General features: G+C 48.7%; 1 protein-coding gene and 1 long non-coding RNA gene across 3 annotated transcripts in view; one reads left to right on the top strand and one right to left on the bottom strand.

Moving 5' to 3' along the window:
• The window catches only part of OPA3 (outer mitochondrial membrane lipid metabolism regulator OPA3), a 67041-nt gene that overhangs the window by 8761 nt on the left and 44589 nt on the right, over positions 1–13691 (top strand). The window lies entirely within an intron of this gene.
• Positions 7761–12457, bottom strand: LOC138418174 (uncharacterized). The gene is made up of 3 exons (XR_011248431.1): positions 12018–12457; positions 11300–11502; positions 7761–9349 (listed from the first exon to the last, which is right to left on the bottom strand). It is a non-coding gene; the product is annotated as an uncharacterized lncRNA (long non-coding RNA).

Genomic DNA, 13691 nt, shown 5'->3' with positions numbered 1-13691 from the left:
ATGCAGAGGCATTTGTTGGAATTTCCTCTTGCTGGTCTTGTTAGACGTTCAGTCCTTGGTTTCTGAGCAGGAGTCTTTAAGAAGCTCCTGTGTGAGAACTTGATTTGTAACCTGAGAATGTCCCTGGGAATCGATATGCCCAGCTGCAATGCGCTGAGTGGACAGGAGAGGGCGCCCGTGTCAGTCCTTTTGCCGTTAGGTCTGGCACCTGGGGATGCTGGCCCCTGCCAGTGGAAGGGCCCTAGAGGCCTTTTCTGGGTGTAGCTCTATATGCCTCTGGTGGTGGTTGTTGAGTCGCTTAGCCGTGTCTGACCCTTTGCAACCGCATGGACTGCAGCACACCAGGCTTCCCTGTCCCTCACTATCTGCTGGTGTTTGCTTAAATTCATGTCCATTGAGTCAGTGATTCCATCCAACCATCTCATTCTCTGCCACCCGCTTCTCCTTTTGTCTTCAGTCTTTCCCAGCATCAGGGTCTTTTCCCAGTGAGTTGGCTTTTTGCATCAAGTGGCCAAAGTATTGGAGTTTCAGCTTCAGTCCTTGCAGTGAATATTCAGGGTTGATTTATTATATGCCTGCTGCTGCTGCTGCTGCCGGTAAGTCGCTTCAGTCGTGTCCGACTCTGTGCGACCCAGGCTCCACCATCCCTGGGATTCTCCAGGCAAGAACACTGGAGTGGGTTGCCATTTCCTTCTCCAGCGCATGAAAGTGAAAAGTGAAAGTGAAGTCGCTCAGTCGTGTCCGACTCTTTGCAACCCCATGGACTGCAGCCCATCAGGCTCCTCCATCCATGGGATTTTCCAGGCAAGAGTACTGGAGTGGGTTGCCATTGCCTTCTCCAATTATATGCCTAGTAAAGCTTAATTTCTTCTCCTTCTCTTCTTCTTCCCCCTTTTCTTACCTTTCTTCCTCCTTTTTCAAACAAACTTAACTGTGAGTTCTGACATTTTCTCCCTCTGCACCAGAGAAACTCCTTGTCCACCCCTCCTTGTTCACCTGTCCTTGAGACTCCCTGGTTAGTTCCTTAGAAACCTATCCCGATGGCTCGGCCTCCCAGGGTGTGCTCCTGTCTCTAACTGGGGTCTTAACCCTCATTTCTAGCTAATTGGTTCCTTCTCTGTTTCTGCTGCCCTGGCTCCAGCTGACCCCACATCAGACCCCTAAGCCACTGTATTTCTTCAGATTTCTTCAGATCCCCCCACTCTCTCTCTTTCCTCAGTGATCTTCCAGCTTCCAGACCCACCGTCCTGCCTTTGATGAGCACACAGCCACAGTAGCTTCTTTCTGCTGAAGGCCTAGTGTGTGCTGAATTATGTGCTGTGTTTTATCTCTTTTCTTTTAAAAATTGAATCAGATTTTATTTTAAATCAGATTTTATTTTATTTTGGAGTTTTAGGTTTTTTTTTTCCCTCCAAAGTGTTTTGGGAGGACTTACTAAATCTGCAAAAGTAATACATGCTTATTGTGAAAGAAAGAACAAGACACAAAGTAGTTTGTGCCCATCTGGCATGAATTGGAAACCCAGCCAATAAATCTTAACCAAACCTCAAGTCTAAGGGATGTTTATTGCTGGTGGAGCAAGGTGGCCTGTGGTTGGTTCGGTGGCTTGGTGATATCATTAGGGACCTGAGGACTCTTTCTATCTTTACTATCTTGGTGTTCAGGCAATAAATCGCTCGAGGCCTCAAAGGAACTGCTGGAGTGCCAGGCATCACGCCTTTATACTGCTGTGTCCAAAGGGAGGAAGTGTGTGTGTGTTCATGTGTGTGTTTATATGTGGGATGGGGGTTCTAGAGAAATGAGAGAAGGCCCTGCAAGGAGAAAAATATTTTCCCAGAAGCCCCCAGGGGACTCCCCTTACTGCTGATTGACCAGAATTGAGTCATAGTCTCTAGCTATCTGGGAAGGTCATGGTGGTCAATTGATATAGCTTCTGGACTCTAATGCCAGGCGTGTGCTTGGTCGCTCCATCGTGTCTGACTCCGTGGACTGCAGCACGCCAGGCTTCCCTGTCCTTCACCATCTTCTGGAGCTTGCCAGGCTCATCTGTCCTGGGGATTCTCCAGGCAAGAATACTGGAGTGGGTTTCCATGCCCTCCTCCAGGGGATCTTCCCCACCCAGGGATTGAGCACAGCTCTTCTGCATTCCAGGCACATTCTTTACCAGCTGAGCTACCAGGGAAGCCCGTTGGCCGGAGAAAATGGAGTTAATAAGACAGTAAAGAATGGTACAAAGTGAACACCAAAGTTCTCGCCCTTCTATATGTTGAATTTATTTCACCATGCCCCATGAGGTAGATCTCCATCACTGACACAGCTAAACAGATGGAGAAACTGAGCAGAGCAGCTGTGCAACCTGCCCAAGGGCACGCCGGTGCCGAGTGGCAGAGCTGGGACCCGACTGTCTGGTTCCAGTTTGCACCCAGTGTGTTCAGCCTCATTCCTAGTCTCTGCAGGCAGCCTGGCTGAATCTCCCACTGGACAGTTCATTCATGCACAAGCCTTGACTGTGCCAACATCCCCACAAGCCAGGGTTTATGACCCATTTTGAAAAAGAGGAACTGGACAAAGTCAAGGAGCATTAGTTCCTCCTCAAGGGCTGTAGATAGTATTCTTTGCGATGTCCTGTGAACTGTTTTGCAGGTACTGAAACCCCCACCAGGTGGGAGACGGTAACTGTATGCTGCCCACAAGCATGCAGACCCCAGACTGGTTGGAATCAGAAGACTGATGATGTTGGCCCCGGATTACCTCAACACCAACCAACCCGAAGAATGTCCACCAGCTGATCATGCACCCCACCTTCCCCCTGCCTCATTCTGTCTGTAAAAACCTTTCCTTGAAAGCCATCAGGGAGTCTGTGCCTGGACTGCTTGCTTGGTGCCCTACAATAAACACTGCTTTCCTTAACGACAAAAAAAAAAAAAGAGGAAATGGAGGTGTAGAGAGGTTGAGAAATGTCTGCAAGCTCACGCAGCATGCAAGTAGCAGATCCAGAACCTGAATCCGGGAACTTAGAGCCCACTAAACTCTTAGCCTCTGGTAGCTGCTTCCCTTATGTCTCTTACATCCCCAGATGCCTTCTGTACTAAGTTAAGTTGTACAGACTCTCCAGATCTGGGCAGGGAGTAGAAGTGGAATTATATTCTGGGACCAGGACTCGCTTCGGTCCATTAGGCATCTGTATACTTGATTCATTCCGTCTTTATCTGGTGCCAACTGTGTGCTGGGAGCTATTCTAGGAGGTGTGACAAACAACAGAACAGGCACAAGACGCTCCTCAGGAGCTCACATTTGAAGTACTGGTTACCTGCCTAGCGACTCCAGGGCTCAGGGAGGTCGTTCCTCCCAGGGTGAGCCTCAGTGGTGCAGCTTGGGTCACGTCCCTAGCCCTGAGCCAGTGCCTTTGGCCTGGGAATGCCATGCTCCGATTGGCCAGCCTGAGGGCGGGGTTAACCCCTAAGAAATGTTTTAGACCCAGAGTGTGGGACATGAGATTCGCCAAGGTGCTGGAAAGACAGAACCAGCTGTGTTTCCTGTGGTGTCTGGTGCGTCACCGCTGTCTCCAGAGGCAGTGAAGAGGGACGGGACCAGGTTTGCCAGACAAGGTTCCCGCTTGAGGCAGCACAAGTCTGTGAACACCTGGAGCGCTGTCGGGGCGCACTTTCAACTGGCTGGAACGCAGCCAGCAAAAGGGCAGCGGGCCCAGGGACTGGCTGAAAGCTGTGTTTACTCTAAATAGTAATTTCTTAACTGATGATAATAGTTCTCATTTATTATGCTTTCTGTGATCTCAACAAATGATATTAACCACCTGATTAGGGAGTTTATGTGATTGTCCTGGTTGTATGAGTGACGAAATAGCCCACAGACCGTTAAGTTCCCCAAGGCAACACTGAATAAGAAATCAAGCCTCACGGGCTCCGAAACTCCTCCTCTCACATTTAGTTACAAATATTTGATTATCTGCATATTACGTATTGAAGTACAACACAGTATACAGTGCAATACAGATCTAAAGCTTAGTAAAGATGTATAGTTTAATGAGCATTAACGAATGCATATGCCCATATAATCAACATTCAAGATATAAAACATTTCCATCACTCTGGGAGAAATTCCTTTCTTTCCGGCTCTGTTGCCCTGTATGACTCCTCTCACTGTAAATTAACTTTGTTGTAGTTTTAGTCGCTAAATTGTGTCCAGCTCTTTGGACTGTAGCCCGTCAGGCTCCTCTGTCTGTGGGATTTTCCAGGTAAGAATCCTGGAGAGGGTTCCCATTTCCGTCTCCAGGGGATTTTCCTGACCCAGGGCTTGAACCCACGTCTCCTGCATTGGCAGGTGGATTCTTTACCTGTGAGCCACCAGGGAAGCCCATAGATTACCTTTATGTATTGTTAGATGTCATGTAAATGGAATCACACAGGAATGAAGCTCATGTCTAGCTTTCCTTCACAAGATGCTTTTGAGATGTTTCCTGTTGCTGTATGTATCAGTTCATTTTTTAAAATTGCTTTGAGTGTATTTTCTTTTACTCTAATACTTACATGAATAGCCTATGTTTTGTTTATCCACTCTCTCAGTCATTTGGGTTTCCATTGATTGATGAGAGACTTGAGTAAAGTGAGGAAGTATTGCTGTTTGGAGAGGAGTGTTTCAGGCATAAGGTACAGTAAGTGCAAAGGCCCTGAGGCTCACGCATGCCCATCAAGTTCTAGGAACAGTGGCTTGTGTGGCTGGGACGGAGGTTGATCAGAAGAGTAGGCAGTCAGAGGTCAGAACCTCTAGACGTCACTCCCCAGGCACCTTCCTGGGCGTGATCAGGTGTATTGTATGTATAAACTTAACTCACGGAACAGATTGTGTACTATTCACATTGTTCAGTGACCTGTCTTTTTCCCCCTTAACTGCGTACCTTGGACGTTTATGCCGTGCTCTTCTTCCCAGCCCTTGGTGCATGGTGTGGTTGTTCTGGGCCCCTGTGGTGAACATTGGGTGATCTCTGGGTTAGCCTCTCCCGGAGATGCTGCCGTCAGCACTGCAGTCTGTGCGGCGCATGGAGGCGGCCTGCAGGCTGCAGATGTGGATCCACCCCGCGCCCCGCACTCCTGCAGCGGAGCATAAGGGAGTCCTTCCCAGAGCTCCATGTTCACCCGACTTGCCTGACGAATCTGCTGGGTTCCCTCCCTTCCTCCCTCCCTCTTTTCCTTCCTTCCCTCCCGTTTCAATGGCTCTGCTCCCAGGAAAAGAAATTCTGGGAGAAGTATGAAAAGAGAGGGGAATCTCCTCTCCCTTCCTACTGATGCATTACCCCATATCGAAAGCCAATCAGCATAACAAAGGAACAGTTTAGGATATTGATGGAAGGAATGCTTTCTCCAGTCCACCTTATTAAGACATGCATCTGTGGTCAAAATTTACTTTTTATGCTCAGTAGTTATTAATATGTATCAAATTGTGTCATATATGATATCTTGATCAGCTGATATACTAGCAACATGGAGAGGGAAATGGCAGCCTACTCCAGTATTCTTGCCTGGAGAATTCCATGGACAGAGGAGCCTGGGGGGCTATAGTTTGCAGGGTCACAAAGAGTCAGACATGACTGAAGCAAGTTAGCGCACACACGTACTAATAATAATTGTAAGGGTGACTCACTCTTAGAGAAAAATTTAACTAAGATCACAGGAAATGAAAATTGTGATCTTAATTCACAGGCACATTTTTTTTTGTTTCAAAAAAATATAATAGGACATTTGCACATAAAAATATGTCACATTAGGATAAGATTTTGTAGAGAAAGTAGGATATAGATTGAACATCAAGAGAGTAAGGAACAGTGCAAACACTGTTAAGGAGGAGCTGCTTGGTGTTTATCTTTAAAATGAATCATGCTGGAGCTTCCCTGGAGGCTCAGTGGTAAAGAATCTGCCTGCCAGTGCAGGAGACACGGGTTCGACCCCTAGTCCAGGAATATCCCACATGCCACAACTCCTGAGTCTGTGCTCTAGAGTCTGAGAGCTGCAAGTGCTGAAGACTGAAAACTCTAGAACAAGAGAAGCCACCGCAGTGAGAAGCCCGTGCACCACAACTAAAGCCCGTGCAGCAACAAAGATCCAGCACAGCCAGAAACACAACAAATAAGATGAATTTTAAAAGAGAAGAGTAAGGAACAGTGCGGAGTGCTGGTAAAGAAGAGCTTCCTGGCAGCTCTTTAAAATGAACCTGGAAGGTGTTACACTTCTATGGCTCTTTAGCCCTTTGCGTATGCTTAAAAGAGTGATGCAGCGGATTTCTTTTGAAATTCATTATGTTCTTTGCAATAATTTAAACTTAGGATGGAAATAAATGGACCTGACCACTTCAAAGTATATAAAGAGGGTGCACAGTTCTTCCAAAATTTGTTGAGAATACACAGGAACATTGCGATGCTTATTTGGCTCCCACACAAGGGTGTCTCCCTGTAATTATTCCTGAGCGCCTGTCTGTGGGTCTGGGTCTGCGTCTGTGGGAATGTGGGCTGTGGTTTGGGGACACTGTCCAGCAGCTTTCAGCCTCCTCCCTCTAGCATCAGGGTCCCCTCCCTCTTGGCACTGGCAGGACGTGTGTCCTTCAGCCATTCCTGGAAGAGATCTTCATCTTTCTTCAGCAGCAGAAACTGGCCAAGGACCACATAGGCCTTGTCAAGACCCCTTTCCTCCAGCTTGTTGCCCAGGTCTTTGCCAGCCCGGGCTAGGCTTCCCACTGACTTTTCCCCCATGAGTTCTGTCCTGAAGTCTCAGTGCTTCGGGGAGGTTGTCCTCTTGATCAGGCTTCATCCCCGGCTCTGGTTCCCATATCAGCTTCTCTCACCACCCAGCTCCTCCCAGCGGTACCTCAACCCACTTGGGATCCATCTTATTTTCTTTCCTAGTTGGCTCTTCAGTTGTCCCAACAGCGATGATTGAATGAAGCATCTTTTTCTCACCACACTGATATGTCTACTCACTCCAGTATTCTTGGGCTTCCCTGGTGGCTCAGCTGGTAAAGAATCCGCCTGCAATGTGGGAGACCTGGGTTTGATCCCTGTGTTGGAAAGATCCCCTGGAGAAGGGAAAGGCTGCCCACTCCAGTACTCTGGCCTGGAGAATCCCATGGACTGTAAGAGTCCGTGGGTGGCAAAGAGTCGGACACAACTGAGCGACTTTGACTTTCACTTTGATATGTCTTCACACCTCAGACTTTTCACTTTTGGTCTCATTCTTTCAGCATATCTCTCGTCGCGCCTCTTCTCCATACCGTGGCCTGTGCTGAGCACTGGGGACACAGTCATCCTTATCTCATCCATCCGTTAACACTGCCCAGCAGCTTCTCTGTGCTGGGGCCTGTGCTGAGCAGTGGTGGGGCACAGCCCTGCTCTGATGGGTCTCCAGTGCAGAGCGGGGCACAGGCCCAGCCCTCGATGATGAGGGGTAGTTAGTGGGCCAGTGCTGTGCTGGGCAAGCCTGGAGGGGACCTTAGCCTGTCTGTGGGTTTGGGGGAGGGCTTTGGAGAGAAGGGGATGACTCAGAACTCGAGGAGGAGTGAGCCACAGCGTGAAGATGAAGGCACAGGTGCAAGGGTCAAGGTGTGAATGAGAGGAATAAGAGGCTGGGGTGGCTGAAACGTAGACAAGTGGGACTGGATGGCCATCCAAAGACAGATCACACAGGGCCATGTTAGTACATTTGGACCTGGTCCGGGAGGTCACGGTGACTAAAGAAATGAAGGACAGCAAGGAATCAGTTAATTTGCTTTATTATTTTTCAAAGAAAGTTGATTTCTGCTCATAAAAGTAACACTTGCTCAGTGCAGAAGACCTATCTAGCCTCTTGTCTGTGATGTCAGCATCCTGTTGTACGCTGGCACACACTTCTAGGCATGGCCCCCTTAGTGCTCCCTGAGACTCCTGTCTCTCAATATTTGTCAAGAAGGGGTGATGACCTCACTTTGAACTCCTCTCTCAACTCCTGTTTACAAGTGACGGAATCCTAAGCTAATGGGCAGGGGCATAAAAGCTCCGGAAGTATACAGCTTCAAGCTCAGCTGCATCCAGGAACCCAGACAATTCCTGGAAGACGCAGTCCCATCCGCAGGCCCTGTGTTTCTCTGTGCTGTCTTCTTTCTCAGGCAGTCTCTCTCTTTGGGGACAAGATGGCCTCAGTAACTCCAGTTTCACATCCCACTCACCAGGCAACCCCAGAGGAAGGAGGCCTCTTTCCTGAAATTCCAGGAAAAGTACCAGGGCTGAATGCCAGCATCTGAAGATGAGAGTAGGGTCAGGTTTACCTGAACAGCATGTGGGAACAGTGAGGGAGCGGCTTCCCCACAGGAGGGTGGGGGAAAGTTTCCAGAAAAAGAGGAGTGGATGCTGGGCTGGCAAACCCAACAGATACCCACTTCACCGGGGCTTTAGAGGGAGAGCTGGGAGGGGGCTCTGGATTCCTGAAGAGCGGGGCCTGGGAGCTACTGGTATGTCAGTGGCCTAGATCTTTCCTGTGCCCCTGATGGCCAAGGTCCCAGCTCAGCAAAGCCCCTTTCTAAAAAAAAGTGCCTCAGTGAACAATGTGGCCTCACTCCCAGCAACTCCCGCCTGGGCCGCTGGCCTTCACTCTTGACCTCTGGGCGTTGACCACCAGTCCCAGCCCAGAGGGGCAGGCCTATAAATTTTCAGCATGGCGCCTGCTCCCTCAGTGGTTCCTGGAGTCCTCCTGGTTCACCCTCTGCAGCTTCCTGTCAGGTGGGGAAGGGGTTCTGAGGGTCCTCAGCTTATCCCTACCTCAGGGGCACCAGGGCCTGCCATCCTGGTCTCCTGCCCCACCCCACCCACGGGTGCCCCCACTCACTCCCTCCAGGCCACTCCGCCCTCTCCCCTCTGTTCTTGTGGGTTCTGGCTTCTTTCTACCCAGTCACCATCTTAGTGGGACTTGAGGGAAGAGCAGAGGATTTCATCTAAACAGGCTTGACCCCAAATTCTGGGTCCAGGGTGGCTTGTTTGTTGATTTTTTGGGGAAAAAATTTTAGTTATCTGTTTTGTATTCAGTTTTCGGTTTCAAGTTCACATAGTTTAAGGTTCAAAAAAGTTAAGTAGGGGAAAGTCTCCCGCCACTTCTGTTCCCCGGGCACGCTGTTCTCCTCCACAGACGCAACTGCGGTTATCTTGAGTATTTTCCAGAAAAAAAAACAAAAGCGACTGTGCCTTTCCAAGCAGATGCTGACATGCACCCCGCCACCCCACTCTCTTTTCCATGAATTCAGCAAACAGTAGACACTGTGCGGGTCCTCACTGCTTTTCACTGTGTTCCATGTCATCCTGGAGAGGATTATCTATCTGCAACATAAAAAACTTCCTTACTCTCAGCTACTGACAGATTCTTGTAATTTCTGAGACTGTAGATAGTCTCGTAGCGTTTTCCCTGTTTTATTTTATTTTATTGTTATATCATAAACAGTGCTGCAGAACTCATGTGCCAGGCAAGCCTTTCACACCTGCAGGGTGAATCTGGCCAGAAGCGGAATTACTGACTCAAAGGTGTGCAACAGATTTACCCTGGCAGCCGCGAATGTTCCCAAAGGTTCATTTCCTCCCAGTCTCGCCACCTGGAGGCTGTTTCTTTTTTAAAAAATTTATTTATTTGGCTGCACCAGGTCTTGGCATGTGGGATCTAGTTTCCCGATCAGGGATCAAACCCAGGTCCCCTGTGTTGGGAGCATGGAGACTTAGCTTCTGGACCACCAGGGAAGTCCCTTCTTCTTCTTTTTTTTAATCTTGTTCCTTTGAGCTTAGGGTAGATTTAAAGAAAAGTTGTGAAATGGTGCAGAGTTCTTGCAGACCTTTCCCTCAACTTCCCCCCATGATGGCATCTTATCTAAACACGGTACAGGAAGCAAACCCAGGGAAGGAACACAAGTGCAGTGCTGGTAACGCAACCACCCACGGCATTCCCATTTCACCAGTGTTTTCACCGAAGGCCTTATTCTGTCTCCAGGTCTCATCCGGTATCCTGAACCAGTTGCCATGTCTCTCTAGCTCCCTTTAACCTGTGACAGTTTCCCGATTTGTCTTTGTCTTCCTTGACCCTTTCGAAGAATACTGGTTAGTTAACTCTGTAGACTGTCCTTTGATCTGAGTTTGTCTGATGCTTTCCCATGACTGGAAAGAAATTTCATGTTTTTGGCAAGCATAACCCAGAACCAGCGTGTGCTTCTCAGTGCACTGTTTCAGGGAGTTCGGGATATCAGCCGGATTTCCGGTCATACTGACCTTGGTCACATGGTCGAGGGGGCGTCTGCTAGGTTTGTCCAGCATGAAGTTAGCATTTTTCCATTTGTAGTTAATCTGATTTTGCAGTATATACAAGTACCAAGTCATTAAGTCATTGAGGTTAATGTAATGCTCTATGTCAGTTATACCTCAATAAATAAAATGAGAGACTTGCAGGTGGTCCAGTGGCTAAAACTCTGAGCTCCAGATGCCGGGGGCCCAGGCTCAATCTCTGGTCAGGGAACTGGGTGCCACGTGCTGCAGCTGAGACCCAGCACAGCCAAATAAATAAATAAATAAACAAAATTTTTAAAATGAAATAAATCTCTTGGGGAAGACACTCTGAGACTATACAGATATCCTGTTTCTCCTGAGACTTCTGCCCACTAATTTCAGCGTCGTCTGTGGATCTTATCTGCGGCCATTATTATTGTGGTATTTATCCAGTGTTGATTTTGTGTTTCCTTCTTTTCTTCTCCATTTATTATTTGGAAGTCTAAAGTAGGAAGAGCTGTTCCTCCCTCTTGGGGGCTGTTTTACCAGTCACTGCGGTGAGGGAAAGGGGGTTCACTGAGGACATGGAGACTGGATCCAGGCCCAGCCTGCCTCCAGCCTGTGGTCTTGGCTTTTGTAGGAGCAAAGAGGACCCGCTGGGTATTGCTAACAGCGACCTTGTCTCCCAAGCCTGGAGGAGCACACCCCTGTGTATTTTCTGTCATCTCCCTGCACCACACCCAGTGAAAACTTATCAATTTTGAGATTCAGGAGCCTCAGCCCAGGCCCGATTATAACGATAGTAGCTGCCCAGTATGGAAACCTTCAGCTGGCGCCACAGTCTTGATGGATCTCACACACCCTACGGGCAAGGATTATTATTAAACCCTTTTTATGAAGCAGGAGACTGAGGCTTGGACAGGGAGCATCGCTGGGCCTCCAGCCTTGGAACTGCTGAATCCAAGGCTGGCTCTTAAAATAGTAGGTTCCCCTGCAGGAGGGAGCAGAGGGACAGCATCCCACCTTCATCTCAGGCCAGCAGAGGGAGACGGAGACCCAGTGTCCCCTGAGGTCCTTGTTCCTGGAGAGGAGGTTTTTCCTCCGTGCTGGGCACCGGCCAAGAACTAGACAGCTGCTCAGTTCGCCTGTTATATTCAGAGCCCCTTTCCACATTGGCCATAGACAGCTTTCATCATTTCTAAGACCACGGCATCTTCGGGGTTCACCTGTAGGAAAGAGAAAACACTCCAGCTCTTTTAGGAAAAAGGATGGGTCTCAACATTTTATTATTAACATAAACATTTCCAAACATACAGCAACATTGAAAGAGGTTTACTTTGAATACCCATATACCCACCGCAAAGAGTCTCCCAGTAGCATCTTACTGTACTTCCTTTACCACGTTTTGACCCATTAGTCCATCCCTCTATCCATTGATTAATCTGTCTTATTTTTGATGCATTTCCAAATAAATTAGGCAGAAAGCAATTCAATACAAAGGATGAGGTTTGCAGAGTCATTGAAAGGGCCAGAAGAAGTGCCTGTTGGCTGGGCTTCCTGGAATGCCACCACAGAACTGACCCACCAGGGGAGATGCTGCCTCTGACGCTGCCTGCTTGACTTTCGTATTGAAGAACACACCGATTTAATGCCATCCGGGGCCAAGAAGCCATCACACCCCTGAAGTTGGTAATAGGACACTGGACATTTACCTTGGAAAACCTTGAGGTCCCTAACCTACCTTCACCAGCAGAACCCACGCAAAGCTGCAGTTGGGGGACCCTATATCAGTAATGTCTCCTTGCAAATCCTGGGTGATGCGTCTCGTTGGTGGACTCTTAACTCATATCCTGGTCTCGCATGGTCAGGCAGTTGGGGAAGTACCTTGCAGCCTGTTGGTACAGGAAGACCCAGTCACCCAGGACTGTTGCAGCACAAACAAAATCATCTACTTCTGGCAGCTGAGTTATTTCCCACTTTTTACCCCTCTAAACCTCACTGCCAGGAACATCCTTGAGCCACAACTAGAGAAAACCCTTGCAAAGCAATGAAGAGCCAGTGCAGCCAGAAAAAAAAAACAAAAAAAACATCCTTGAATGCCTGTCTTTCCCCCTCCTGGATCTCTTGTCTCTCTGCTGCTAGGAGGAAGACCAGCAGACTGGCCTGCAGCTCAGGAGAGTCGTGAGGAAGGAGAAGGTCCATAGAGAAGTTTCTGCACCATCTTGTGGTTTGTGAACTCAGCAAACTGGGGCCTTCAGCTCAGCATGTTCATTTGCTTACAGAGAGAAATCTGCCTTGCCACCACATGCTCCATCTTCCCTAGCCATCATCCTTCACCCGCCGGCTAGAGCTGGAAACCTCTCTAATTTGGTCTGTTTTGCAGACAAGGAGCCCCAGACCAGGAATCCGTGGTCCATAACTTAGAATCTTGGAAAGAAGAGACCACTGGTGACTCCGGGCTGTGTCCTCAAAGTGAAGGTTCAGGAAGGAAGGGGAGGAGGAAGGGGAGGGGACGATGCCTTCTCAGGACCTGGACGTTCTTCCTGTAGTATTTCCTGCAGTTGTCCTATTCTGACTCGGTATTGTCTTCGGAGATGGCCAGGAACTCCATCTCAACTGAGCAGCTCTGATGGAAGGAGCAGCAGAGCCACAGCCTCTCCGTGCACTCCCTGGGATCCAGGGCCGCACTGCCTCCACTGAGCCACCTGCACGTCGCCTGGGGGCCAGAAACAGCTCAGCCTGGGCCTGGGCAGAGCTGGGAGGCAGGGCTCCCTGCCTGGGGGTGTCTTGGGCCCCTGCCCTCTTCACTCTAGTTCAGCTTTTATCCCCCTTTCTGGGGACTGCCCTCATCTCCTGTGGTGGTTGTCAGCTTCACCCAGCTAACGTCCGCTCCTCTTCCTTCCTGGCTGGCTTAGTCTGTTCTGTTCTATTTTATTCTCTTCTGTTTCTTTCAGTGCTTTTTTTTTTTTGCCACACCATGTGGCATGTGGGATCTTAGTTCCCCAACCAGGGATTGAACCCACATACCCTGCATTGGCAGGTGAACTCTTAACCACTGGACTGCCAGGGCGGTTTCCTCTTTTAATTTTTAATGACTTTATTGAGATATAATTGACACATCATAAACTGCACGTATTTAAAGTATACAACTTGATAAGTTCTGACAAACGTGTACACCCGTGAAACCGTCACCACAGCCTAGAGAGTGAACATAGCCGTCACCCCAGGGTATCCCTGTACCGCTCCCAGCCCCTGTCTGTGACTCCCCGATCCCTAGGCAACCACTGATCTGTTGGAGAGCAGCTCGCATTTTCTAGAATTTTACGTAATTGAAATTACACAATGTGAATTAAAATGTTTTTACTTTAAAGAGACGCTGGTTACCACATACCACATTGATTTTGCAGTTTATGAT

Source organism: Ovis canadensis, chromosome 14, assembly GCF_042477335.2.
Source record: "Ovis canadensis isolate MfBH-ARS-UI-01 breed Bighorn chromosome 14, ARS-UI_OviCan_v2, whole genome shotgun sequence".
In the NCBI taxonomy this organism is placed as follows: domain Eukaryota; kingdom Metazoa; phylum Chordata; class Mammalia; order Artiodactyla; family Bovidae; genus Ovis; species Ovis canadensis.
Note: the sequence above shows the minus strand (reverse complement) of the source record. Positions and strands in the feature narration are given on the sequence as shown.